Source organism: Felis catus, chromosome D4, assembly GCF_018350175.1.
Source record: "Felis catus isolate Fca126 chromosome D4, F.catus_Fca126_mat1.0, whole genome shotgun sequence".
Taxonomy (NCBI): Eukaryota; Metazoa; Chordata; class Mammalia; order Carnivora; family Felidae; genus Felis; species Felis catus.
Genome location: NC_058380.1, coordinates 63,415,022 through 63,442,843, shown reverse-complemented (window position 1 = coordinate 63,442,843; position 27,822 = coordinate 63,415,022). Strand labels below are relative to the sequence as shown.

At 43.8% G+C, this 27,822-nt stretch overlaps 1 protein-coding gene across 7 annotated transcripts in view; it reads left to right on the top strand.

Moving 5' to 3' along the window:
- The window catches only part of PGAP4 (post-GPI attachment to proteins GalNAc transferase 4), a 44,267-nt gene that overhangs the window by 364 nt on the left and 16,081 nt on the right, over positions 1 to 27,822 (top strand). The window contains exons 2-3 of one of the 7 annotated variants that reach the window (XM_045043512.1): positions 2,244 to 2,347; positions 17,727 to 17,842. The gene's annotated coding sequence lies outside the window, so the exon portion shown is untranslated. Of the gene's footprint in view, positions 1 to 2,243; positions 2,348 to 16,992; positions 17,583 to 17,669; positions 17,843 to 21,643; positions 21,783 to 27,822 lie in introns of those variants that run through there. The other 6 variants (XM_045043513.1, XM_045043514.1, XM_045043515.1 and 3 more) reach the window with 6 other exon arrangements.

Here is a 27,822-nt window from a genome sequence, read left to right as displayed (position 1 = left end):
TTACTGTATCTGTTGCATCCACACGACTCCTGAAACAGAATGCTACGGGCACCAGAGACATTCAGTTTATTGCAATGAGAGGCAAGGCAAACCGATCGATCAGGACCGACACTCTTGACCAGAGTGTGGTCTCGAACAGCCAGGGTACATTGTTTTTATAGCCAACCACATCGTATTATTATCATCACCTGGGAACAGAACAAAGGAATGGTTCCCAGGTGGAAACAGTTCAAACAGGCCCTTGCCCCACTCCAATCTCCAATCAAGCGCTAATCCATCCCTTGATTGATAGGATAAGGCTGTTATCTCTTAACCTATAGTGTTAAAACAATAGATGTTATTTCTTAAAGCTACAGGTTAGCCCTATCCTTACATTTCCCTTTTCTTGTCCGGGAATCAATCCCTTGATTCATCATTAGGAACTAAGCCAACATAGTGAGACCTAACCATAAATTTTTATTTCACCAACTCACCTCTTGACATACTGTACTAACCCATTGATAGTGCATGGGCTGATAGTTAACCCGAGAAGTAACAATAGCAGTGGCCCAGCTATGGTGGTGAGCAGCGATGTGAGCCAGGCAGACCAAGAGTGATACTAATTATTGCTGGCCTCCCTGGCATGTTCCCTGGCTCTAAGATTGTTCCTTACTAAACTCAGTGTCTCGAATTACTCTGGAATTGTTGGCATGAGACACTATGCACCAACCCTGCCCTTGGAGGTCCCCGTAGGGTTAAAATTGGTCGTGAACCCTAAGTGCACAATGACATCATACATTCGGAGGCCCCAAGTGTGCCCAGTATCTCAGAATGATGAGAAAATAGATGAGCTGGTATTGGGTTACGTTTTCCTTGGGCCACACATTGGGGGTTCGGGGTTCTAAGGAGAGTAATTAGGGGGTCAAGGTCCCGTCCTGTTAACCAAGGGGCTAGCATCTCACAACCCCATTTGGCACCGTGGTATTAACCCTCTCCTTCCCATTTTTTCTATCTGCATCTTAGCCAAATTTCGCTCTAGTGCCCTATTTCCTCATCCACAATTGTTCTCCCCAATGTTCCTGAGAGCTCTTGCCCAGGTTTGCAACCCCCATTCTTCTTCTACCAGGTCACACAGGTCGAACAAGAAACAAAGCATAGTACTCGAGGCTTTAGATGTTACCACCTTCCTGTGACAGTGTCACAGGTATGGCCAATAAGACAAGGGGTGCAGTTCTGCAGTCTCCCAAGCTTATTATACAAACCCAGACAACTGTTATTCCCGCATCAGTCTTATCTTTAAAGGATCCTCTGGGTGCTTTTTGACCTTCCGTCACTGTTCGTTCTCTGGTCCCGTATCAGTCCTGGGTGTTTCCGCCTCCGTGCAGTTTTTCTTAACCTGAAAGTGATGAATCCAGGTTCGGACACCGTCTATCTTCACAGCCGTTGGTGTAGTCAGGATCACGGTGTGCGGTCCTTTCCAGTGCGGCTCCAGGGTTTTAGGTTCATGCCTCTTGACCCAAACTAAGTCTCCTGGTTGAAAGGGTGGGGAAGTACAGGAGGATGGGTAAAGGCTTCTTTTCAGGGCCTTGGTTATTTCCTTTTGTACAAGATGCAGGGCCAGGAGTGAAGCCAACAAGTGGTCCTGTTCTAGCTGTTCCTTTATGTCATCCCCTAGCCTCGGCAAGATAGGTGGAGGTCTGCCAAATAAGATTTAGTAAGGGGACAATCCCTTGAGAAATGGAGTACAACACGCTCACAAAAGGGCAAAAGGTAGAACATTTTGCCAATTTTCGCCAGTCTCAAGGGACAATTTGGTTAAGGTCTCCTTTAGAGTCTGATTCATCCTTTTGACTTGACCCGAGCTCTGGGGTCTATAATGCACAATGTAATTTCCAATTTATTCCCAATGCTCTGGCTAGACCTGCGATACCTATGCCCTGAAGGCTGGGCCATTGTCCAATCCTATGCTCAGAGGCAGCCTGAATCTAGGAATTAGTTCATTTAATAATTTTTTTTTTTTAACTGTCACCTGAGCCATTTCTGATTTAGGGGGGAACGCCTCAACCCACCCGGAAAAGGTGTCCACAAAAACGAGCAGCTATTTGTCTCTATTTCCCTGGTTTAATTTCAGTAAAATCCACTTCCCAAAACCGGCCTGGCTCAGTTCCTCTATCTCTTTTAGCTTCTGAAACCTTATTTGCACCCTGATTTACTTGGGCACAACTTACACATCTTTCAACCGTCTTCTCAATCTCTTTTCCCAGCCCTTGCACCCTGAACTTTTTCCGCACCAATTCTGCCATCTTTGTTTTTCCCAGATGAGTCCCTTGGTGGAGCAGACACACCATGCGTTGCCCAAGTACAACAGGTAAGAGTATCTTACCTTCAGGATCCTAAACCCACTTTCGTCCCAGTATCATACTTCCTGAATGATCAGGAGTCTCGCAGGTTCCCAGATGGCTGTTAGAAGGTGTAGAATTTCGGCTTTATTTTTGATGTCCTTGCCCTCCACTGTGAGGAGGCCGCGCTCTTGATAGATGGACCGTGTACATGCACAGTTGCAAAGTCATTAACTGACTTTTTTTTACCCAAGTTTCAGGGCTTTAGTTAGCACGATGAGCTCTGCGAGCTGGGCTGAGGTTCCCAGGGGAAGGGTCTGTTGCCATAGAACCTTGTGGTCTGTGGTAACTGCAGCACCAGCATGCCTTTGCCCTTGAAACACAAAACTACTGCCGTCTGAAAACATGTTGATATCAGGATCCTGTAGGGGAACGTCTGTGAGATCGGAGCAGAAGGACGAAACTGTCGCTAAGTCTCTGGGCAAGAATGTAGAGGGGGACCTAGTCCTTCGGGCAGCAAAGTAGCTGGGTTTAAGGTTGCGGGGGCACAAAAATGTATCCGGGGCTGGTCAAGCAGCAATGCCTGATACTGGGTAATCCAAGCATTTGATAACCACCGTTCTGGGGGAGCCCGCAGTAAGGCCTCCACTTCACAGGGCCCGTAACAGACAACGTCTGTCCCAGGATTAGTTTATCTGCGTCTTTTACTAGTAGCACGGTGGCAGCAATCTGTCGAACGCACGTGGGCCACCGGGAAGCAACTGGGTCTAGCCTTTTGGCTAAATAGTGCCTGGGACCTTGGTGCCAACCAGTGGCCTGAGTCAGAACTCCCTTGGCTACCCCACCCCCCCCTTTCTCGGCTATAAACAAATGGAATGGCTTAGTGGGATCTAGGAGGGCCAAGGCCGGTGGGGTCATGAGAGTCTCTCAAAGCTTGGAAGGCTTTAGTTTGAGTCTCCCCCCATGTGAGGGACTCCGGAGACCCCTTGAGAGTGGCATACAAAGGGGCTGCCAGTTCAGCAAAGCCAGGTATCCATAGTCTGCAGTAGCCTGCTGCCCCCAGGAACTCACGAACTTGTTTGCAAGTTTTAGTATGAGAAATAAAGTCACCGAGATAGCACTTACCTTTTTAATGTTGTAACCTAAATGAGTGACCGCAGTGAGACAGATCTGCATTCTGGCTGATACTCAGTATCCCAGTTTTTGCAGAAGACTCAAGAGTTCCTTGGTGGCACTCAGGCATTCTGAATTAGAGGGGGCCACCAGCAAGATCTCATCAACATACTGCAACAGAGTTACCTGCGGTTTGGAGATTTGAAATGGTTCTAAATCCTGGTGCAGGGCTTCATTAGAAGAGTAGGGGAGTTTTTTGAATCCCTGGGGAAGTCACCTCCAGGTGAACTGTCCGGCTTTTCCTTCTTCAGGATTGGTCCATTCAAATGCAAACAGTGGCTGGCTCTGTGGGGCCAGCAGGATGGCAAAGAAGGAGTCTTTTAAGTCCAGAACTGTATAATACACCTGAGAAGGGGGAAGCAGACTAAGGAGAGTATACGGGTTGGGTACAGTGGGATGAATATCCACTACTCAGGAGTTTACTGATCTCAGGTCATGGACTGGCCGAAAATCGAATGAGTTAGACAGGGAGAAGTGAAGTATTCCATGACAACTTGCATGGGGTCAGAATGCGAATTGTGCAAAACGCTTGATGTGAACAGAGATTCCCCGCCTAGCCTCCCGGAATATAGGATATTGTTTCAGTCTTACCGGAAGCACAGACGCCTTAAGTTCCACAGTTATCGGGGCTTGATGAATCACTAGTCCAGGTGGATTGATCTCGGCCCATACCTGGGGAAAGTCTGCCTGGAGACTTTCAAGCAGGGGATCGACTGTGTGAACATTTTCATTGGGCACCGGGGTAAATAGGCCCTCTTCCCCAAGTGGCACAGTCACCATTACTATTGTTGGGCCATCCTGGCCGACTTTAACATGCATACCCCCTTCAGTGAATCTCCAAGAGGCAGTTAGTTTATATAAGGTCTCTACCCAGTAATCCAGGGTAGGGGCATTCAGGCATGATTAGGAAAGAATGTGTAACAGTTTTACGGCCTAAATCTACTTGTCGTTCAGTGGTTCATTTACAAGTTTGGGACCCAGTCACTCCTTGTATGTACTAGGATTGCTCCTCGCCTGGTGGGGCCAGGATCTTGTTTTAGAACGGAAAAGTTTGCCCCAGTGTCCACCAAGAAGATCTTTGGCTGGTCCCCTATATTAACAGTAACCAACAGGTCAGAAGGGGCCCCCGAGCCGTGGCCCTGTCAGTCGGAACCAGCTTCCATTACAGACACCTGGGGTGGCCGAGTTTTACGCGGGGCTGTTGGGGCAATCCTTTTTCCAATGTCCCTCTCGCTTGCAATATGCACATCGGTTTTTTCCTAGTGGCATTCTAACCCTGTGTCTTTTTTCTTTTTCCCCAGACCAGAATTCTTTGGGTGTTTGGGGTCCCCTTCCCTCGCGGGGATCCAGAACGGCCTACCACCCTAGTCAATTTTTTTGTCCGTCTCTCTTCCCGAGAATCCCTATTGTTAAAAACTTTTTGGGCTATTTCAACTAACTCAGATAAATTTTTCCCCATCTAATCTTTGCAATTTCTTCCGAATGTCTGGGGCTCCCTGTGAGACAAAGGCCAGGTTTAATGCCCTTCTATTTTCAGGTGCCTCAGGGTCAATAGGGGTAAAGGTACAGTACACTTCCATGAGCCTTTCTAAGAAGGCTGAGGGGCTCTCCTCCGTCCCTTGAACTACTTCAGTTACCTTAGACTTGTTTGTGGGCCGGCGGGGAGCCGCTCGGAGACCTCCCAGTAGAGTCTGGTGAAATAGGGTCAATGATCGCCTACCGTGAGGAGTGTTTGGATCCCAATCTTCAGGGTGCGAGGAAATAAAGACTTCCTTGAGTAAGGCGGGATCCTCGGTGGGATGCCCGTTTGGCCCCATCACCAATTTCCGGGCCTCACGACGGATCTTATCCCATTCCTCGGTAGTGAAGAGAGCCTGCAAGAGCTGACAGTCATCCCAGGTTGGCTGATGGGTCACAAATATCGTTTCAAAGAGAGAAGTTAATGCTTGGGGTTTTTCTGAGAATGGGGGGTTTTGAAGCTTCCAGTTATAAAGGCCGCTAGTGGGAAAGGTACATAAATCATAAAGGGTCGGACATCACCCTGCAAGGGTGGCCCTGGCCGAAGGAGTAAGGCAGCGGGAGGGGGATAGAAGGAGGTTCCTGACTGGGTGTGAGACGGGCTCAGGGGAGTGTCCCGACTCGGGCTTGCCTTGTATTCTCCGGGCGAGAACTATAGGGCTATTTACAAGTTTCTTCTTCCTCCGGTGCAGATGGTAAAGGGGGCGGCCGCTTAGTCCCGTCAATATTCTTATCAGGTGGACGGCCTTTAAGCGGCAAAACCTGTGCTTTAGGGAGGTGAGGGGAAAGGAAAGGTTTTAGCTAATCTGGAGGGTTTTCGGTGAGGGTTCTCCATGCCTCAATGTATGGGATTTGATCTTCATGCATAGAATAGACAATAGCATGAACCTTATGTACCAGAGTGAGGTCAAAGGACCCCTGAGGAGGCCATTCAACCTGAAAGCTGGTCCATTCCACCTCGCAGAGAGTTCGAAGGACTGGCTTCTTGACATGGAAGCCGAGAATTGAGGCAGCTTTCCATAGTCCTGGAAATGGGCTAGTATGAGACTCTGAGAGGTGGGGGTACTCTAATTTTGACCCATGACAAAGATAGGCAAAACCAAGGATGCCCAGACAATCAACAGAAAGAAAAAAATTAAGACAAAACCGAGAAGGATGCACAATCAATAGAAAGAAAACAATTAGGCAAAACCAAGTAGGATGCACAGACAACCAACAGAAAGAAAATAATTAGGCAAAGCCAAGTAGGATGCACAATCAACAGAAAGAAAATTAAGACATGAATAGAACACATGTTCGAGATCTCGAGGCCAGTGGGCCTCGGCAGTCACATAAAAATGGGATCTTTTCTAACAAAAACCAAGCCAAATGGGATCCACCAGCGTCCCTGTAGGAACCCTGACTCTGGGTCTATAGCCGTGTCCAGCAGACCCTTCTTGAGTCATTCAAATGGTGCGCCCCAATCCTTACCTCTCCCAATCCCGAGCCTCCTTCCAGGGGTCAGTGGAGCAATCTGAGGAAAGGGCCCTCTTTCAGACCTTTAACTTTCCTGGCCAACGCACCAAATGTTGTATCCACACGACTCCTGAAACAGAATGCTACGGGCACCAGTGACAGTCACAACAAAGTTTATTGCAATGAGAGACAAGGCAAACCGATCGATCAGGACCGACACTCTTGACCAGAGTGTGGTCTCGAACAGCCAGGGTACATTGTTTTTATAGCCGACCACATCGTATTATTATCACCTGGGAACAGAACAAAGGACTAGTTCCCAGGTGGAAACAGTTCAAACAGGCCCTTGCCCCAATCCAATCAAGGGCTAATCCATCCCTTGATTGATAGGATAAGGCTGTTATCTCTTAACCTATAGTGTTAAAACAAAGATGTTATCTCTTAAGGCTACAGTTAGCCCTATCCTTACAGTATCTTTAAAAAAATAAGAAAGGAAGGAAGGAAGGGGAAAAAGACCCAGTGGAATTTAGGCAGCTTTGAAAAAAGGATCAAACCTAGTCCATGTTGGATTTCTAGTAGTATGAAGACTTTGGTCCCTGTACCCACGGGGTCTTACCTGTGCACGAAGTGAGAAAGTAAACAAGTGTTTGCGGTTCGGGTTATTAGAGTTTGCCTGGTCAGGAAAGGAGTAACTGGCTCCAATAGAATTCAGATTTTACTAGGTGAAGCAGAAGCCTAAGGACTGTGTTTGGGGGCCTGAGATAAGGAAACTGAAGGACTCCATAAAAATCTGCTTTTTGCTTATTTTCTGCTTCTATTCTTGTTAGGACCTGCATCCCATCCCATTTTACATATGCTTTGTAATGCAGATAGCATATGTACTCCTTGTAAGGGACTAGGAGTTAAGGATTTCTCTAGTATAGATAACTACGAAGGAAGGACCGAGTGAGAATGACTGGTAGAGGCTATGATATACGTATTCCAGACCACCAGAGCTAAACATCTGAACACCGAGACCCCCTAGCTTCAAGGAATAACACCTGGGACCTTGTCTTGTTCTAACTGGTTCCTGGATGCCTGAGAGTGTAGCAAGATTCTCGCACAGAGAGACAGGACACAGGCTTTTCTATCCGGGAAGCAACTTTGTCATGCCAGCATGAGCTCAGTGGGTTCTTACCTGAAAAGCTGAGCCCCAAGCGCAGCAGGGTATAGCCTTTTATGCAATTTCTACTTGTCTCCCATATGGGGTGACATATAGTCTGATTGGACACAGTCCAAGTTACAGAGTCATGTCACAGCTATGTACATGTGTATAGTTGATCGGGCCACGTTGCCTTACTTTGTTCTGAGGAGGCCTCCACCACATCCCTTAGGAAGGGGCTCTACCACAAGAGCACACATACACCAGATCATAAATAATCCCCAGTAAAACCCCCAGACCCCAAAGACAAGATTCATCCTCCTTTCCTTTCTGAGTTTCCTGGTATCTCCTATGCAGATACTCCATCTGTTTCTGCTCTCTTTATATCCTCAAAACTCTGCTCTCACCCCCTGCTAGCTCAGAGTTTGATTTCCATCCTTCGAGAAGCCAAGGATCCTCTTGGCTGGTCCTGAGGGACCCCTCTGGGGTCCTACTGGCATCAGACCCACCTGCTGAAATGTACTGTGTGAGATAATGACACTGATTCTCCCATCTTCCTCCTTTGGCTGCTCTTCTATTGGCAAGCCTTGCATCCAGAGAACCACTAAATGACAAGCAATGTTTCTTCTAGCCTAAAGCTTGTAAACTAGAGTTTCACAGGCTGTATTTAGTCAACAGATAAGCTTTGTTTGTTTTGGGCAGTATTGGCTGTGCTTTGTGGTTAAAAACAAAATCCAACATTTAAAATAGGATATTTGACAGAAAAATGCAGATTATCAACTTCTCTTGAAAATGTTGAAACTCTAGCATCTTCATATTCTTATATTCTGTGGTCATGTTGACTAGGGCTGAGTTGTGCTTCCTCTTTTAGTTCTGTTTACTGTAATCCCCACTAATACCAGTTCCCTCACTAATTGAGTTTTGTTTGGGTGTCGTCACCTGTGTGTCTTACTGCGACAAATCAATCGCTGATTGTAAATGAACATTGTTGGTTGCCTACCCAGAATCCATCCCCCCCCTCACTTTCTTAATAGAACACAAGCAGGATTCTATTCAAGTATCCATTTAGCCCCCTTCATTCCCTATGTTTTAGAGAAAGCTAACTTCACTTTCATCTCCAAAGATTGTCTTAATATAAACAGTCTCATTCCCCATGCAAAGTCCTAGTCTTTTTTTTTAATTAAAAAAAAATTTTTTTTTAATTAAAAAAAAAAATTTTTTTTAATGTTTATTTATTTTTGAGACAGAGAGAGACAGGGCATGAATGGGGGGAGGGTTAGAGAGAGAGGGAGACACAGAATCGGAAGCAGGCTCCAGGCTCTGAGCTGTCAGCACAGAGCCCGACGCGGGGCTCGAACTCGTGAACCACGAGATCATGACCTGAGCCGAAGTCGGACACTTAACCGACTGAGCCACCCAGGCACCCCAACAAAGTCCTAGTCTTAACAGTGGACAGTTTAATCAGGGTTAATTGCTTAGACTACTACAACCAAAGCAGTTTACTTCTGATTTTTTTTGTGTGAGAACTGAAACTGCTGGAGCCTTCTTGCCAACAAGCTTAATAATGAAGCCAACACAGAGGTGGGAAGATCTAAGAGAATCTCAGAGAAATGGTGAGGACACTCCTCACTTCAACCCACACTTCGGAGAAAAACTGAGAAGAGGGCACATCTTTGTAGAACCTTTCAATTCTAATGATGTAGATAACCATATCCTCCAGCTACTGGTAAGCTCTATTTTTTTCTGAAAGTCCCAGTCAGCCATCTGACACCTTGAGAATAAGACTTTTTACTTTACATCTGAAGTAGGTGTCCTGATTCAAACAGGTAGCCTCACCATAAAGAATTGGGGATACGCAATAGATAAAGTGGAGGATGGCAGAGACCTCTCTCAAAGAACATATTCCCTATTTATAACCAGCAACCTCCTGATCAACATCTTAATCGAGAGGGAAAAGAATAGTCCTAGAAGAATAAGTTTGGCCCTCATGAACAGTAGACCAGCATTTGCTATCCTGTCCTATGGCCTGTCTTTGTTAACTACACAATTCTGCCACGAGGTGGCAGCAGGTGACACGCTTTGATCCCCAGTTTCTCTCCTAAAGCTTCACTGCCGAGTACCCTACTGTATTACTCTTTGGTCACATCTTCAATTTCACTCTTAGAAACCTGGCCAACTACTTACAGTGAGCTTGATGCTCTCCTGAAGGACAAAATTAAGATGCTTAGGATTTTTTTAGTTACCATTTGTCTATGCTCCCTGCAAATGCTCCGCTAGAAGATTATTATTTTATCTCTATGCATTCAAATATTCCATGAACTCTAGATTGGGCTATTTGTGTGCTAAACATAATTCCTTTACTTATCCTTACTTTTAGTCAAGTGTTTTACCTAGTGTGACATCACTTGTCAACTATAAGCATATAGGTTCCATGGCCCCTGCTCTAGACTTAGTGAATCAGAATCTCCAGAGGAAAATTCTCTGGAAATGCAAGTTCTTACTTTTGTTAACGATGCCCCCCTTAGGGACACATTTGAGAACACTGCCCCAAGTGAGGCTATCCAGCCCTGCCTGACTGAGAGTGTTCTGCAGAAAAGAGTTCCCTTCTCTTGTCCTCAGCTTTCCCCTCCCTCATAGACATTCAGCATTGCCACGTCTTCCTTCTTCCCCACACTTCTGTCTTCTCCCCAGATCACCGAGCCTACTATGTTATGCCCTCTTTGTACGATTTCTGCATATCATGCTTGTGGCTTTAGTCCAGGGAGCCAGCAATCTTGAGAGCTGATATAGTCACAAATTTTCAGAGAAGCCACCCTTCACTTTATACTCTCCTAAAAAGCTACGTTGTGTCTGTTACAGTCACTTAATTGGTCTTCTACGTTTCTATGCCATGTGACATTCTATATTTACATTACTAATATTTTTATAATTTTGATCTCTATTATGTCGACAGCACACCACAGCATCCACTGGATGACCAAAGGATAGGGATAAGCAGTGCTGGAGGTCCAAAACTATGACTTCAAAGAATGTCACTTTGGAGTCTTGCTAAGAGACACAGAGGTCTGGGCTCCCACCTGCCTCTTGCAAATGGATGTGGAGTCTTGCTGAAAGGTGGTCCTATTCCCAGCACACAGGCACTCTCTTGATCCCTCAGATGGTGATTCGTTAAGAGATTATTGTATTTTACTCCAAAGTTATGGGCTGTTTTTACCCTTGCAGAGGGGAGGATGGAAGAAGTGTCCATTACCCAATACTTTTTTTTTTCTTTTTAATTTATTTTGAGAGCACAAGAAAGAGAGCACGAGCAGGGAAGGTGCAGAGAGAGAGGGAGAGAGAGAATCCCAAACAGGATTCTAGGCAGCGCAGAGCCCAACAAGAAGCTCAATCCCACGAACTGTGAGATCATGACCTGAACTGAAATCAAGATTCAGACGCTCAACAGACTGAGCCACTCAGGCTCCCCTTTTATTTACTTATTTATTTTTATTACCAACACTTTTCAACAACCCAGTGCTATGGACTGAATTATGTCCCCCCAAAACTCATGCGATCCCCAACCCAATGTTGTTGCAGGATTTTTTACCGCCATACCCAGGATTCATTGCTCCCACTTCAAAGAATGAAGTAGTGGACACAAAATGAGCAGCAGGCAAAAGTTTATTAGCATACCTCTCTTTTCTATTGTCCTTTCTTATTGCTTTCTGGAAAAACTTCAATCTGCTGTTCCTCAGCTTTATCTATTCTGCTATTTCACCTATTTTTCATACCTAATATTTCTCCTTAATTCCATTTTTGTTTACATTTTCTTCTTCTTTGATATTAACATCTTCTCTTATCTCTTTTAGTATGTTTACTAAAAGTAGTATGTTTACTACTTTAAAATTGCTGGTCTATTTGCTCTGTTACCTTGTGATAGAATTTATAATCCAGCATATTCCTTGTGGTTTATTTTGGTTGTTTTTGTTTTTTTGTTTTTTGATGTTTAATTTATTTTTTAGAGAGAGTGAGTAAGTACAAGAGGAATAGACAGACAGGATCAGAGGATCTGCGCTGACAGCAGAGAGCCCAATGTGGGGCTTGAACTCACAAACCATGAGATCGTGACCTGAGCTGAAGTCAGAAACTTAACCAACTGAGCCACCCAGAATCCCATGTCTTTTTTTTGAAATAGTTATTCTTCTGGGGCGCCTGGGTGGCTCAGTTGGCTAAGCTTCCGACTTCAACTCAGGTCATGATCTCACAGTTCATGGGTTCAACCCCGCATCAGGGCTCAGATTCTGTGTCTCCCTCTCTCTTCTCTCTGCCCCATCCCCACTCATGCTCTATCTCTCTCTGTCTTAAAAATAAATAAAACATTAAAAAAATTGAAATAGTTATTCTTCTCCAATGTCATGTTATTTTGGCCTGTGGGCTTATTTTCCCCTGTGTATGTATCAGGCAACATACCAGGGAGAAGGACAGTGCTCATGTCAGCTCCTGGTTACAATGAAATGAGTGGAGAGCCCTGGCACCAAATACGTCTGAGCTAATCACATTCACTTTTCAAAATAATTTCTGAGGTCAAAGCTCCAACTTTTCCTCCCAGGGTGAAAAGCATTTGGGAGAGATACTTTCAAAACTGTTGCTCACTGGTCCTGGAGTTTGGAAGGGGAAGGGTGGGAAAGTAATTGCTCAGAGGGAGTCAATCCCATCTATTTCCTCCTCACACACAGAAGACTCTGGCCCCACTGTGTAATCTTGACATCTGGGCCAGAGCCCTGAGTCCCCACAGGGAGAGGTACAGGCCAGCTGTGGGGCTAGTTCAGTGTCTTGTCAGGAACCACAGCAGAACCTACAGCCAGCCCATCTCCACTGTCCCCTGCCTCCAGCTGCTTTCCATTCTCCAACATTCAGTTGCTCTTACCTCCTCACCCACTCATCCCTTATACCGACTTTGCCTTTATTCTATTTGCTCTTGAACTTTCTCCAGTCTGGCTTCTACCCCCAACACTCTACTGAGAGACTGCTGTATTCAGCATCATAGTAGACTCCAGCCTTTTTGCTAATCCATGTTGTGTCCTCATCTTTAACATGTTGACACAATTAATTAATCCCTCCTTGAAGAACCTTCTCTTGGTTTCAATGATGCCATCACAGCATCCAACTTTTCTTCCTGCCTCACAGACTCTTCTTCTCGGGCTCATTTGATTGCTTCCTATACTACCACCTAACGGCTGTCAGATGGCCCTGAGCACTCAGCTGGCCATAGAAGGTAGATAGTGAAGGGGAGCCTGCCAGTAATTTTCATTCAATTTATAGCGATTAGAGTGGTCTTTTAAAAGCACATTTTTTAAAATATGAAATGTATTGTCAAATTGGTTTCCACACAACACCCAGTGCTCATCCCAACAGGTGCTCTCCTCCATACGCATCACCCACCCTCCCCCTAAAAGCACAAATTGAATAATGCTATCTCCTGGCTTCCCATTGCACTTGGAATAAAATCGAATCATGTGGTTATGGCTTATAAGATTTGCATGGCCTGCTTACTCTCCCCACATACTCATTAAGCTCCGACTCTGTCCAGGCTCAGAGCTTTCTATTTTATTTTATTTTTTAAGTTTACTTATTTATTTTGAGAGAGAGAGAGAAAACACAAGTAGGGGAGGGGCAGAGGGAGAGGAAGAGAGAGAATCCCAAGCAGGCTCCTTGCTGTCAGTTATTTACCTCTCCTGGGATCATGACCTGAGCCAAAATCAAGAGTCAGACTTTTAACTGACTGAGCCACCCAAGGGGCCCCAGACCTTTCTATTTTAATTACTGCTATCTCTCTGGAACTTACGGTAGTGCCTGACAAATAGTAGATATTTGTAGTAAGCTGAATAATGGCCCACAAAGATATCCACATTCTAATACCTGGAACCTGTAACTATGTTACTTTATATGGCAAAGAGACTTTGCAGATGTAATTAACTTAAGGACCTTGAGATGAGGAGATAAGAATGTTTGTGTGCCCCCAAAATTCATATGTTGAAACCCTAATCCCCCAAAGTGATGGTATTAGGAGGTGAGGCCTTTGGGAGGTGATTAGGTCATGAGGGCAGAGGGATTAGTGTCCTTACAAAAGAGACTCCAGAGAGCTGGCTTGCCCTTCTGCCATCTGAAGTTACAGTAAGAAGATGGCTATCAATGAGGAAGCTGGTCCTCACGAGACACCAAATTTGCCAACACCATGATCTTGGACTTCCCAGACTCCAGAACAGTGAGGAATGTGTTTGTTATTCATAAACCACCAGTCTATGACAGTTTGCTACAGCAGCCCCAATGGACTAAAACAGGGAGAGTATCCTGGAATACCCTGGTGAGCTCTGAATGTAATCACAAGGGCTCTTAATAAGAGGGAGGCAGGAAGATTAAAGGAGGAAGAAAATGATGCGCTGATGGAAGAAGGGAAGAAAAGGCGATGTGATACATGGCCATGAGCCAAGAATGTGGGCAGCCTCTAGAATCTGGAAAAGATCAGGAAGCAGATTCTTCCCTGAAGCCTCCAGAAAGAACCAGCTCTGCAGACATCTTGATTTTGGTCCATAAGACAGACTTCTGACCTTCAGAATTGTAAGAGATTACATTTGTGTTTGTTTCAGATTTGTGGTAATGTGTTACAATAGCAGTAGGAAACTAACATAGTGCAGAAAGTATGGGTCAGAGGATTGAATGAATTTAAAATATCATTGCTTTAGGGGCACCTGGGTGGCTCAGTCGGTTGAGTGTCCGACTTCAGTTCAGCCCATGATCTCACAGCTTGTGAGTTCGAGCCCTGCATTGGGCTCTGTGCTGACAGCTCAGAGCCTGGAGCCTGCTTCAGATTCTGTCTCCCTCTCTCTCTGCCCTCCTCCGCTCATGCTCTGTCTCTCTCTGTCTCAAAAATAAATAAACATTAAAATATCATTGCTTTATATGTATGTCCAAATACAGTATCTCTGAGCCACCCCTCCCCAACGCAGAAACAGTCCCAGTCGGAGTGTCCTCTGGTTATTTTGGGGAATGAGTTCCCAACTACGGTTGTTCCTATGCCCCCATTAGTGAAAAGCGATGGGGAAAATGATGGAGACCTGACTTCACTACAAACAGTCTGTTCTATTTCTGACTCTGATCAGAGTGTCTCTTCCCAGGTTAGTGGGTAGGATGAGACACATGCCATCCTGTTCCCTTTTGTTTTCCCTTGTCTTTGTTCACCCTGCCTCCGACCCAAATGTTCTCCTCTAGTTCCAAAATAAAAGCCTCAGCATTGCAATGATGCAAATACATGATGCTGGGAAATTGCAGTGAGGTCACTGCTGGCCTCAAACAGTCAAAAACGTCCTGTCACACACACACACACATACACACACACACACATACACACACACTCCCCACAGATTGAGAGAGAGAGAAAGAGATGGGAACACAATAAAGATATTCATAACTGTTTAATTTGGCTTAGACTTTTTACTTTCAGTAAATTTTGATTTTCTTTTTACTTGACTGTACTTGTAAATTTTTCACAATGAGCATAAATTATTTGTAAAATAAGTAAACTTTGGGGTGCGTGGGTGGCTCAGTTGATTAAATGTCAGACTTTGGCTCAGGTCATGATCTCATGGTTCGTGAGTTTGAGCTCGCATCAGGCTCTGTGCTGACAGCTCAGAGCCTGGAGCCTGCTTTGGATTCTGTGTCTCCCTCTCTCTCTGCCCCTCCCCGGCTCACGCTCCCTCTCAAAAATAAATAAACATTTAAAAAACAAATAAAATAAGTCAACTTTATAACAGAAAATATGTCAATTAGGTACAACCTATTTTTAGAACCATGGTGGGGTTGCTACCAAGCCAAGAGTTTGACAAAAATATGAGAGGAATATAAATTGTCAGCACTGCAGCAGAGTCTTAATACAATCAGGTGATGGAAGTTAGTTAGTAATGCAAATTAGGCAACAAAAATTGTTTCTAAGAGGCGTGGACCAGCAAATCCCCAGTACACAGAGTAGCATCATGACCGTAACAGACTGCTTAGCATATACATAAGTGACATGAATCCTCATGGAAGCACCTCCGCGTCCTCAAACCCTGGTATGTATCTGATTCCTAGTCCCGAATTTTTGACCTGGTATCTTCCGCTTCCCTGAGAAGCTAAAACAACCCTCCTCAGTTAGATGAGTGGCTTTTTAGTCCTGGGAAGATTTATAATTAACTACAGAGAAAATGAATTAAATTAAACACATAGTATTAATACTTTCATTTAACTCAAGAGAATCTGTGTGTGTCTACAATGTTTAAGAGAATCTGGCAGTCTGTCATAATTGTAAGTTAAAAGACATAGGAGAATTTGATTCAATGTAGAAACTGCATTGAATGTTACAAGACTTTAGAGGCATTCTATACAGGAAGGTATTAGATGTTCAAAAGTTGTTTAAATACTTTGTAAGCTTTTTGCTTATGAAAGTGTTGTGTTTACTGTCAGGTAACTAAAACATGTAAGAAAATCAAACATATTTAAATGTACAAATGTAATTTAAAATCAACAAATTAAAAAGAAAAATTGCTTGTTTACATATAAAACTATCAGATTTATAAACAGAAGAACAGATTTATAAATTAAATTTACAGAGTTAAAAAAAGATAGGTTTTGGGGCGCCTGGGTGGCGCAGTCGGTTAAGCGTCCGACTTCAGCCAGGTCATGATCTCGCGGTCCGTGAGTTCGAGCCCCGCGTCGGGCTCTGGGCTGATGGCTCAGAGCCTGGAGCCTGTTTCCGATTCTGTGTCTCCCTCTCTCTCTGCCCCTCCCCCGTTCATGCTCTGTCTCTCTCTGTCCCAAAAATAAATAAACGTTGAAAAAAAAATTAAAAAAAAAAAAGATAGGTTTTAAGAATTTCCACATTAATATATTCACCTTATTTTCAATCCATGTAACTGCAGGTATTTCTTAAAAGGCAGAAAAGCCCCCCCCACACACATTAAAAAAACACAAACTCTCATTATCATAACTAAATTCTTACAGCAACAATAGAAGAAAATGAAATCTCAGGTTTCAAAAAAGTGGTGTTATGTATATTATATTTAAATCGGAAATTTTAAAAAATGTATGCCAATCACATAAAAACTTAGTTTGACATCCCTCTAGAATTTTTTTTTTTTTTTTTTAGTTTATTTTGAGAAAGAGAGAGCACACACACAAGTGAGCAGGGTAGGGGCTGAAAGAGGGAGAGAGAGAGAATTCCATGCAGGCTTCACACAGTCAGCACAGAGTCTGATGTGGGGCTCGAACTCATGAATCCGAGATCATGACCTGATCTGAAATCAAGGGCTGGACACTCAACCAACTGAGCCACTCAGGCGCCCTGACATCCCTCTAGAAATTTGAATAAATTATCACTCACGAACTCTGGGTCTAAAATAAACTGGACATCAGACAGTAAAAATAAGCACAGTTTAAAATCAGACTCATGGCAAAAATACCATATTGTAGTTCTTTAATCAACTATTGCTTGTAGATACCAAGGATCGACTATAGTCCCCACCCGATCAAGGCTACCTCAAAGGATAAAACACACAGGTAGTATCCAAACCTACTTACAATCGGTTCCGTCATTTCCTCATTCATTCATTCATTCATTCATTCCAAAAACACCCATTATAAGTAACTGGTGTCTGACAAGACTGCTCTAGGTCCACAGGGAACTCATTTTCCAGACAGGTAATCCTCCCCAGGGCAGGAGCTATTGTCAGAGGCTAGGTCATAAATGGCTTTAACTGTCATGCAAATGAGCTTGAACTTTCAGTCTGGTGGAGTGTGTTAAACTGGAGAGAAACCTGATCTGGTTAATGTTTTTAGAAAATTCACTGGGTTAGCCCTCTGGAGGTTTGTTTAGAGTCCAAAGATTACACAGCCTAAGATTGCATAGGAGACTATTACCAGGTGAGAGATGCTGACTTTTATCTACGCTCCGCTGTCAAAATCAGGTGAGCAGAGTAAGGGGTCTGACTATTCAGATTCCAAATGTTAGTTCTGGATAATCAAAGTTTAGCTGTAATAAACATAACTTTGGGACTTAACCCTGGATGGTCTCTGCTTTTTGGGTTTTTTCTCTTTTGTGAAATGGGAAGAATCCAAGATTAGGTGATGGTTAGAGGTTACCATGACAGAATTTCCAGTGTCGAGGGTGGTGAGCAACTGGAGATCCTTCTCGCTGCAGATGAAGAAGGACGCCAAAAGCATTCAGGTAAGTTGTAGGCACTTCTTGGGACATGGTCTGCAGTGAGTCTTTAATGAAATGTTTATGGTGTTTTGGTAAAGTAACAGTTTCAATAAGGTTTTTCCTCACAACTCACAAAGATTCTTTTTTTAAATGCTTTTTTTTTTTTTTTTTTTTTTTTGAGAGAGAGAGAAAGAGAGCACGAGAGCAGGGGAGGGGCAGAGAGAGAGGAGGGCAGAGGATCCAAAGCAGGCTCTGGGCTGACAGCAGAGAGCCCGATGTAGGGCTCAAACGCAGGAACTGTGAGATCATGACCTGAGCCAAAGTCAGAAGCTCAACCGACTGAGCCACCCAGGCACCCCAAAGCTCACAAAGATTCTTTGCTTTTTTTTTTTTTCAAAGATTCTTTGCTTGACCAAACTTAAGTCAGCCTCCTCAATCTTCTCCTAAGCCCTTCTGTACACTTCCTTGTAAAATCCAGTGTTAGCAAGAATCTTGCTAAATTAGTTTGGCAAGAAACCCCACCCTCGATATCTGATCATCGTGGCCTATTTTTAGCATGGATCCTGTCAAGTACCTTTAGCCAGAGTCACTCTTTGCACATGATGCTTCCTCTCAGTGATTTGCTATCCACCATTCCCTATCCTGTTTCTTGGCTATAAATTCCCATTTGCCCATGCTATGTTCAGAGTTGAGCTTAATTCCCTTCTGTAAGACTCCATGTCAGGGGGTCCCTGTACCTATCATCATGGCTCCCCTTGACGCCTTACCATCTTCAATAAGTGCCATTGAATAATTTTTTCTTTAACACACCCAAAGGGATGGATGAGTAAGAATCATAGCTGTGAACCTTAAAAGGATCTCTTAGAAGGATCTTCTATTGTGAGAGATGGAAGCTGTTGTCAGGGTTCTGGTTTCCATGTTGGGTGGTGATTTCAAGGGCATTTCTTATATTATTATTGTTGTTGATAGATAGAAGTCCTCATATAGACACGTAATGAGAACTATGATTAATCTCTCTCTGTGACCCCCAAGTCCAAATTTTATAAAAACAAGAAGAAAATGAGAGAGAAAATGAAAGAGAAAAGAGAAACTCAGTCTTTCCTAGATTACCACTCTTCCTGCCTCTCCCTAGAATCTCTTGATTTATTACCTTTCATAAAATACCTTCATGGCTGTTCCGCTTTGGGTTTTAATCTGAAAAACTGACTCCCTGTTACTCTTGTATGTAGTTATTATTATCTATGCCTAATGATAATCACATAAAATAAAAATAAACACCCTTTAAACTACCATTCAACATGCAAATTAGAGTCTTTCTATATGATTTTAACAAATTGAGTATGAAACAACTTCAAATAATTGTGTGTTTCTCTTCATATTGGATGAAGTTTAATCACATATAATTTTTAAAAACCAAAATAACAACAACAACAAAAATGTGTTAACCTCTCATGTAAAAGAAGTCTGGAAGTAGGAGGTCTGCGACTGGTCCAGGAAATGGGAATAGCTTCCCAATCTCCTGTCTGTGACAGGTGCAACTGTCAGCCTGCACTCTGAGCGAGGAGCCTAAGTTGGGGCTTGAATTCACGATCCTGAGATCGAGACCTGAGCTGAGACCAAAAGTCTGGATACTTAATCGACTGAGCCACCCAGGCACCCCCTGGGCATTCCTAATGACAGACTCTATGAGAGCATGACACACACCTCATTCTTATCTCATTCTCATCCATGGTGTTGGCACTGTCAGAACAGTACTTCAGTAAATACTGCTTGTAAAATGGAGGCTGACTGGATGCTCAGGGGGACAGATGGGCGTTCAGATAGATGGATACAAGATTCCATGGGAACTTAATATCTAGCACCAACTCTGCTGACATAAGAAGAAATCACATGAGCATTCATTGGCTTTACTGCCTTACCTTGTGACCACTGAATAGACGTTTCAGAGTAGGTGTCTGCGAACCCGACAGTAAGTATTTCAGGCTTTTGCATCATAAGGTCTCTGCCACAACTATTCAACTCAGGATAGCAGCCATGGACACATGTAAATGAATGACCACGTGCCAGTAACACTGAAATTTGGATTTCATATAATTTTCACATGTCTCAAAATGTCCTTCTTTTTATTTTTTAACCATTCAGTATTATAAAAAAACATTCTTAGTTTGTGGACTGCACAAAAACAGGCAGTGAGTTGTAGTTTGCTAACCCTCAGCCTACAAAGGCAAACTGACCCAGAATTAGAAGCACTAAGAAAGGTAATAAAACAATGAGGTGAAAACCCTGGGAGCTGGCTTTCACTTTTCTTTGGCTTTCCTTTTTCTTCCCCAGGATCACTCCACTTGCCTTTCCTCGGGTCCTCTTCCTCGGAATCGGTCTTCAACCAACGTGCACATTTTCTCATACCACAAGCGTTACATCATTCAAAACGGTTTTGCTTAAAATAGGTTACTGGAAGACTGAAAAACATTTGAGACCCAAAGTAATAGCTTTCTAATGAAGGGCTTTCGTGCACTGAGAGACATCATTTCCTTAATGTGAATAAATCTGTGTGCCCACGTGATGGAATATTATGTTGGCTTATATTCCTCTCCCAAAAGAAACATGCTTCCTGTTTGCGAGACTTCGGGTAGCCCTGAGGGCAGGAACAGATTTACATTCCTCTGCTTGAACAAGTAGTGATGACTTATCTGAGGGGAAAAAATATTCTGCAGTTCTCATTTGGAGACTGAGTTGGCTTGAGGCCTCACTGCTGTTTTTAAGAAGTGCTTAGACTTTAGGTAGTTTCATTCATGATAGGTGAATAAAATAAAAGTTACAATGTATGACAGATTACATTTTCAATTACCACTTAAATGGGCATTTATTATGTACTTAGTGAATACTTGGCTCTAACACAGTAAACCCTAAGTTATCACCTTCAGCTCTCACCTAGTTATTTTTGGATCTTTTATTAAACCTCTGTGGCCTGTTAACTAAATGATTTCTGAGAGATGAAGCTCACAAATGACCTCTCTCAATGCATGAAAGCCCTTCATTAGTAATGATAGCCACTTTTCAGATATCTCTTTCATAACGCTCTTCTCCCTTTGCTCAGCTCTCTTTTATGTTCTGTGAAAAATTTTTAACCTTCTCATGTAAAAGAAGTTCTGGAAGTAGGCTTACCTCATTCTCATCTACGGTGTTGGCACGGTGTCAGAAGAGCTCTTCAATAAATATCAGCCAAAATTAAAGGTTGGGGATGGGTACTGAACCATCGAAGTCACTCCCGGAAGACTGACAGGTTAAGTGGAAAGAGCCACAGACCTAAATCCCATGCCTGGATAGGTGATCTAGTTTAGCCAAACCTTTCTGATTTTGAATAAATGTTTACAGTCTGGCTTTTGGAATTAGGAAAGGTTGTACTTGGCAATTCTTCTCAAATCTTCCGTCATTTGCAAATTGGGGATGATAATCTGTAACGTCCAGGGTGAAGTGAGATCTAGAGGAACGTTCACTAAGACGCCTGGGTGCAGTGGGGATTCGGGGCGGAAGTGGGGTGTCCGCTCTTATTTTCATTATGGGTGAAACCAGTTCCTTCCAGCGGAGAAAATGCTTGCAAGCCCGCTGGGGCTGCGAACAGCGCAGAGACCTAATCCTTCCAGAATTTCAGTTTCCTTTGCCATGAGCCTGCTTTTCCCTTTCTGCCCATCAGTTGGCGCCTTTTGCCGTCCTTTTTCCCCCCCAAGCTGGTCGCTCCGCAGCTCGCAGGTCACATGGCCTGCCGGAGCGCGGGGACCCGGCGCGGGAGCTGCGCCGCGGGAGGAGGCGAGGCTCCGGCGCGCACCCGAACCGCGCGGCACCCGCTCCGCTCGGGCCTCAGGGTCGGGCGATGGCTCCTCAGTGGCGATGAGCCAGCCAGCCTAGGCGACACTGGAGGCGGCCCTCGGCGTACGCGGAGGACGGAGCTGACCGCCTCCACCGGGTAGGTTTGCACTGCGTGCGATATGCCCAGCCCCTCTGGCATCGCGGCCGGAGCTCGGGGATGAGGATTACCGGGGCCGCCGCTGGCGCGGGGACAGCAGCGGCGGGGGCTTGCGCAGCTCGGGAGGGCCTGCGCCCCCGGCCGTGCGCTTTGAGCAGGCGAGCTTCGCCGCGGCCCGGCCCGGAGCTCTGGCCGCTTCCTGCCGGGGGACTGCGGGGACCCCAGAAGGGCTTCCTCCGCGCGGGCGGGGCCGGTGTCAGGGCAGGGATGAATGAGTGTCGCGGCGAGGGCATCTTTCCACCCTTCGCCTGCCTCGGCTGCGCCGCGAGGCCGACAGGAAGGCGCGATCCGGGCTCGTGCCAACCCAGGTTAAGACCCAGGTCCTGGGAGCCCAGTCGGGCTGCACAGCCGAAGAGCGCATCGCCTAATGGCCGCGCGCTTGAGGCGAGGGTTCCTCCCGCGTCAGCCCCTCGGGCTAATCGGGCTCGCGGATTACGCGCTGCTGCGGCGTGGGGTTTCTGCGCAGCCGGGGACCGAGGAAGGGCGACCCGGCAGAGGAAGGCGTCGCTCCCAGCTCCCGGAAAGACCGGCTGAAGGGAGCCACCTCCGCGATCGGAACCGTTAGCCTCGACCGACGAGTAGGGAAACTGAGGCCCAAACGTGGCGGGGACTGCCCAAGGTCGGCGCAGGAACTAGATCCGGGACTGTGGTCTCCAGCTCCCATTCTCTTTCGGCGAGGAATAGAGAGGACCACCCCCCGGTAGTCGCATCATCCTCCTGGCCTCTGGGCGCGGGCGTTGCCGGTTCCGCACTGCGCCCTTGGTAGTCAGGGGCGAGAGCTCCTGCAGGGTGGGTGTGACCCTGGCATCCCCTGCTGGTCCCTTGCTGTCCCCGGGGGAACCGCAGAGCGACTCCAGTGATGATCTCACTATGCAGACCATTAGCAAAACCTGCAGGTTCAGTGTGTGCGTGTGCGTGTGCGTGCACGTGTATTTATTTCGCCAGGAGAACTGAACCTGGTAAGGGGATAGCTTTTTTAGGGGTGCATTTCTAGAGTGCACTGTACCAGGTACTTTAGGAGGCGACAAGAGAAAGCTATGTGTGTCTAACACCAATATTGAATCTTAAAAAAGGGTAAGTGTATTACAAAGAATTCAGGAAACAAAAATGTGAAGGAGAAAATAAAGATGACAAAACATCTAGATTGTTGAGATTTTCTGGATGTCTTCTTAAAGGTTTCTCTGCATGCACACATCTAAACCAATAAGATGGACAAAAATAGTATCTTGTTTTAATTTGCATGTCTGAATCCCCCCCCCCCCCCCCAGTCCCCGGGGCAGTAAATACCTTTTTCCTCTGTGTACTGGCCTTTTGCATCTGTGTAGGTGAACTGTCTTAATTCTTTTGCCCCCTTCTAACTTTTTTTAAAAGTAATCTCTACACACAAGGTGGGGCTTGAACTCACAACCCTGAGATCAGGAGTCACAGGCTCCAATGACTGAGCCAGCTAGGCACCTCTCTTTTGCTTTCTTTTTCTTTTTTTTTAATTTTTTAAAAAATTTAAATCTAAGTTAGTTAATGTATAACGTAATAATGATTTCAGGAGTAAAATTTAGTGATTCATCATTTACACATAACACCCAGTGCTCATCCCAACAAGTGTCCTCCTCAATGCACATCACCCCCATCCCCCCACCCAACACCCTGCCAGCAACCCTCAGTTTATTTCCTGTATTTAAGAGTCACTTATGGGTTGTCTCCCTCTCTGTTTTTGTCTTATTTTTGTTTCCCTTCCCTTATGTTCATCTGTTTTGTATCTTAAATTCCACATATGAGTGAAATCATATTGTATTTGTCTTTGACTTATTTTGCTTAGCATAATTCTCTCTAGTACCATCCATGTTGCAAATGTCAAGATTTCATCCTTTCTGATCGCCAATATTCCATTGTGTGTGTGTGTGTGTGTATATATATATATATATATATATATATATACATATATATATATATATATATATATATATATATATCTTCTTTATCCATTCATCTTCTTTATCCATTCATCAGTCGATGGACATTTAGGCTCTTTCCATACTTTGTTATTGTCGATAGTACTGCTATCAGCATTGGGGTGCATGTGCCCCTTCGCATCAGCACTCCTGTATCCTTTGGATAAATACCTAGTAGTGCAATTGCTGGGTCGTAGGGTAGTTCTATTTTTAATTTTTTGAGGAACCTCCATCCTGTTTTCCAGAGTGGCTGCACCAGTTTGCATTCCCACCAGCAGTGCAAAAGAGTTCCTCTTTTTCTGCATCCTCACCAACATCTTTTGTTGCCTGAGTTGTTAATTTTACCCTTTCTGACATGTGTGAGCTGGTATCTCATTGTGGTTTTGATTTGTATTTCCCTGATGATGAGTGATGTTGAACATTTTTTCATGTGTCGGTTGGCCATCTGGATGTCTTCCTGGGAGAAGTGTCTATTCGTGTCTTTTGCCCATTTCTTCACTGGATTATTTGTTCTTTGGGTGTTGATTTTGATAAGTTCTTTAAAGATTTTGGATACTAATCCTTTATCTGATATGTTATTTGCAAATATCTTCTCCCGTTTTGTCGGTTGTCTTTTAGTTTTGCTGATTGCTTCCTTTACCGTGCGGAAGATTTTTATCTTGATGAGGTCCCAGTAGTTCATTTTTGCTATTGTCTCCCTTGCCTCCGGAGACATGTCAAGTAAGAAGTTGCTGCGGCTGAGGTCAAAGAGGTTTTTGCCTGTTTTCTCCTCGAGGATTTTGATGGCTTCCTGTCTTATTTGGGTCTTTCATCCATTTGGGGTTTATTTTTGTGTATGGTATAAAAAAGTGGTCCAGGTTCATTCTTCTGCATGTCACTGTCCAGTTTTCCCAGCACTACTTGCTGAAGAGACTGTCTTTATTCCATTGGATATTCTTTCCTGCTTTGTCAAAGATTAGTTGTCCATTTCTGGGTTCTCTGTTCTGTTCCATTGATCTATGTGTCTGTTTTTGTGCCAGTACCATACTGTCTTGATCAGATTACAGCTTTGTAATACAGCTTGAAGTCCGGAATTGTGATGCCTCCAGCTTTGGTTTTCTTTTTCAGGATTACTTTGGCTATTCGGGGTCTTTTCTGATTCCATGCAAATTTTAGGATTGTTTGTTCTAGCTCTGTGAAGAATGCTGGTGTTATTTTGATAGGGATTGCATTGAATATATAGATTGCTTTCGGTAGTGTCGACATTTTAACAATGTTTTTTCTTCCAATCCATCAGCATGAAATGTTTTTCCACTTTTTGAGTCTTCTTCAATTTCTTTCATAAGCTTTCTATAGTTTTCAGTCTTTTGCTTTTCAATTGGAGTGTCTTTCTGTTCCTGACTTTTAAGCACTCTTTGCACATTACACATTAAAGTAGTAATTCTGTCATTTATGTTGCATAGTGTTTCCTAATCTGCCTTTTTACTTAGTCATATATTTTTTCAATGGTTCTGCTTATGGACTTTGCTGTTAAGGTCCTTTCCTAAACGAAGTTTATGTAAATATACTTCTGTTTTTCTTCAGGTACTTTTAAGCTTTTGTTTGACAGTATTAATATGAAATTTATTCTAGTTTAAGTTATAAAGTGGAGCACTAGTTTACTTTTCCTGCATAGTTAGCTAGTTGCTGCAAAGCTAGTAAATCCATTTTTCACCCCTGATTTAAATTGCTTCAAGTATGGCAGATTAAATTATTACATGTTTGTATCTGTGTGGATTTCTGCATCTGTCTATTTATCAGTACATTTTGGTGCCAGTGCCATGTTATTTTAATGACTGAAGTTTTATAGTAGGCTTTAAGGTCTGGTTAGACAGATTCTCTCTTATTACTCTGTATTATTTTCCTGGCTCTTAGAAAAATCAATTTTATTGAAGCATAGTTTACATGCAATAAAACACAGCATTTAAATGGTATTTTGAAGAATGTTGTCAAATGTAACCGCCATCACGATAAAAATTATGAAGCATCACATGACATTGATGTCATCACTGCACAGGGCTAATCTTTGATATATCCCCCCAATGTCCGTATATATGCCAGCAAAGTAAGCATTTCCTGGCCGTTTTTATTAGTACGAATTCCAGAAAATCTTTAGAATACTTTCATCAAGTTAACTAGCCTTTCCCTGCTCCACCAAAAGAAGCAAACAAAATTTTATTTGGATTTCTATTGGATTTTTGATAACAACGGCCTTCAGGGTATAAGGGCCCTGGCAGACATGTTCACCATCCCAGTCAGTGCACAAGACTCAGTATTTGTTGAATGAACGTTTAATAATTGCCATAAAAGTAGCACGTGCTCTTACAGAAGTGTTGAAAGCAAAACAGGAGTCTTCCATACATTCATCTCCTACTAAATTATATTCCATATTAAAAATAGAATGACCATACTATGTACATTTTTTTTTTTTATAATTTGCATTGACATAATTTGCATTCTTTTCCCTTTAGAGACTTAAAATCTGCTCAGTTTAGTATAACAAGTTATCATAGACCGGGTGGTGTAAACAGCAGAAACATTTCTTTCTGAGCCTGAAAACCTGAGATCAGGGTGCCAGCATAGCTGGGTGCTGCTCAGGGCCCTCTTCCTGGTGTATGGATGCCACTTTCTCACTGTTCTCACTGGCAGAGGGCAAAGAGAGGAAGAAAGCACACTCCCATTTCTTCTTTTTTTTTCTTTAATTTTTATAATGTTTATTTATTTCTTGAGAGAGAGAGAACGCAAAGGGGAGAGGGGCAGAGAGAGAGAGGGAGAGAATCCCCGCAGGCTCCACACTGTCAGCTCAGAGCCCAGCTCGGGGTTCAAACTGACAAACCATGCGATGAGCTGAAATCAAGAGTCAGAGGCTTAATGACTGAGCCACCCAGGCACCCTTCCCCATCTCTTTTTATAAGGGCACTAATCCCAGCATGAGAGTTCCACCACAAAGACCTAGTTACCTCCCAGAGACCTCATATCCAAATACCATCACGTGAGGATTAGGGTTTTAATATAGGAATTTTGGGAGAACACATTCAGTCCATAGCAGAGACCTCGCCAAGACTTTGGCGTTAGTATGTTAGTATGTTTGGCGTTAATGTTAGTATATTTAAAACTTTCTCTTCCTTTTTAATGGCTCCTTATTATCCCTTTGTATAATTATCTAGAAATATGTTCCCTGTTGCTGGGCCTTTTTTTTCCCTGCAGTTCCTCCTTCTTCCTTTCCTTCTTTCTCCTCCCCTCCCCTCTCCCACTTCCTCCCCCCTCTTTATCTTTCTCTTTCATGCTGTTACAAACAAAACTGGCATGAACCTTCCTTTTCTATCTTTGATAGCATGTGTTGGGATTTCTGCAGGATAGATTCCTAGAAGTAGAACTTCTAGGTCAAGGGGGATGCATACATAAAATGTTTATAGATACCCGGCTCAACTTTCCTTCCAAAGGTTGCACAAATGTATTTGCAAGTGCCAGTTTGTTGAACTAGGCCACTCCCTCTTGAAGTAAATTGAATTGACCTTATGTTAAATGTAGAGACTAGTTCCGGAAAAAGAGAACTCTATCGCCTCTTTCATTAGTGAGGCTTTCCAGCTAAGAAAACGTTATTTTTTTTCTCCACTTACTAAAGACTTTCTAAGTATCTTTCAGTAGAATTTTATAGTGTGTGTGTATATTCCACATATTTAAAAAAATTTCGTCCTGGGTATTTTAGGGTTTTTAACCTCATTTTGACAGGGATCTTTTATCCCATTGATTAATTTGGTTATTATCTGATTAGGTGAAAGCAGTGTGTGTGTGTGTGTGTGTGTATAATATTTTTACATATTAATTCTGTTATCAATTGCATTTTTAAACTCTTTTACCATTTCTAATTATTTGTCAGCTGATTTTCTTGGGTTTCCAATCTGTGCAGAAACAGTAGTGCATATTGGTTGAAGATGTGGGTTCTGGAACCTGACTGCCTGTGTTCGAGTATTTGAGTTTTGCCACCCACTGAAGAGCTTTGTTAACTTTGG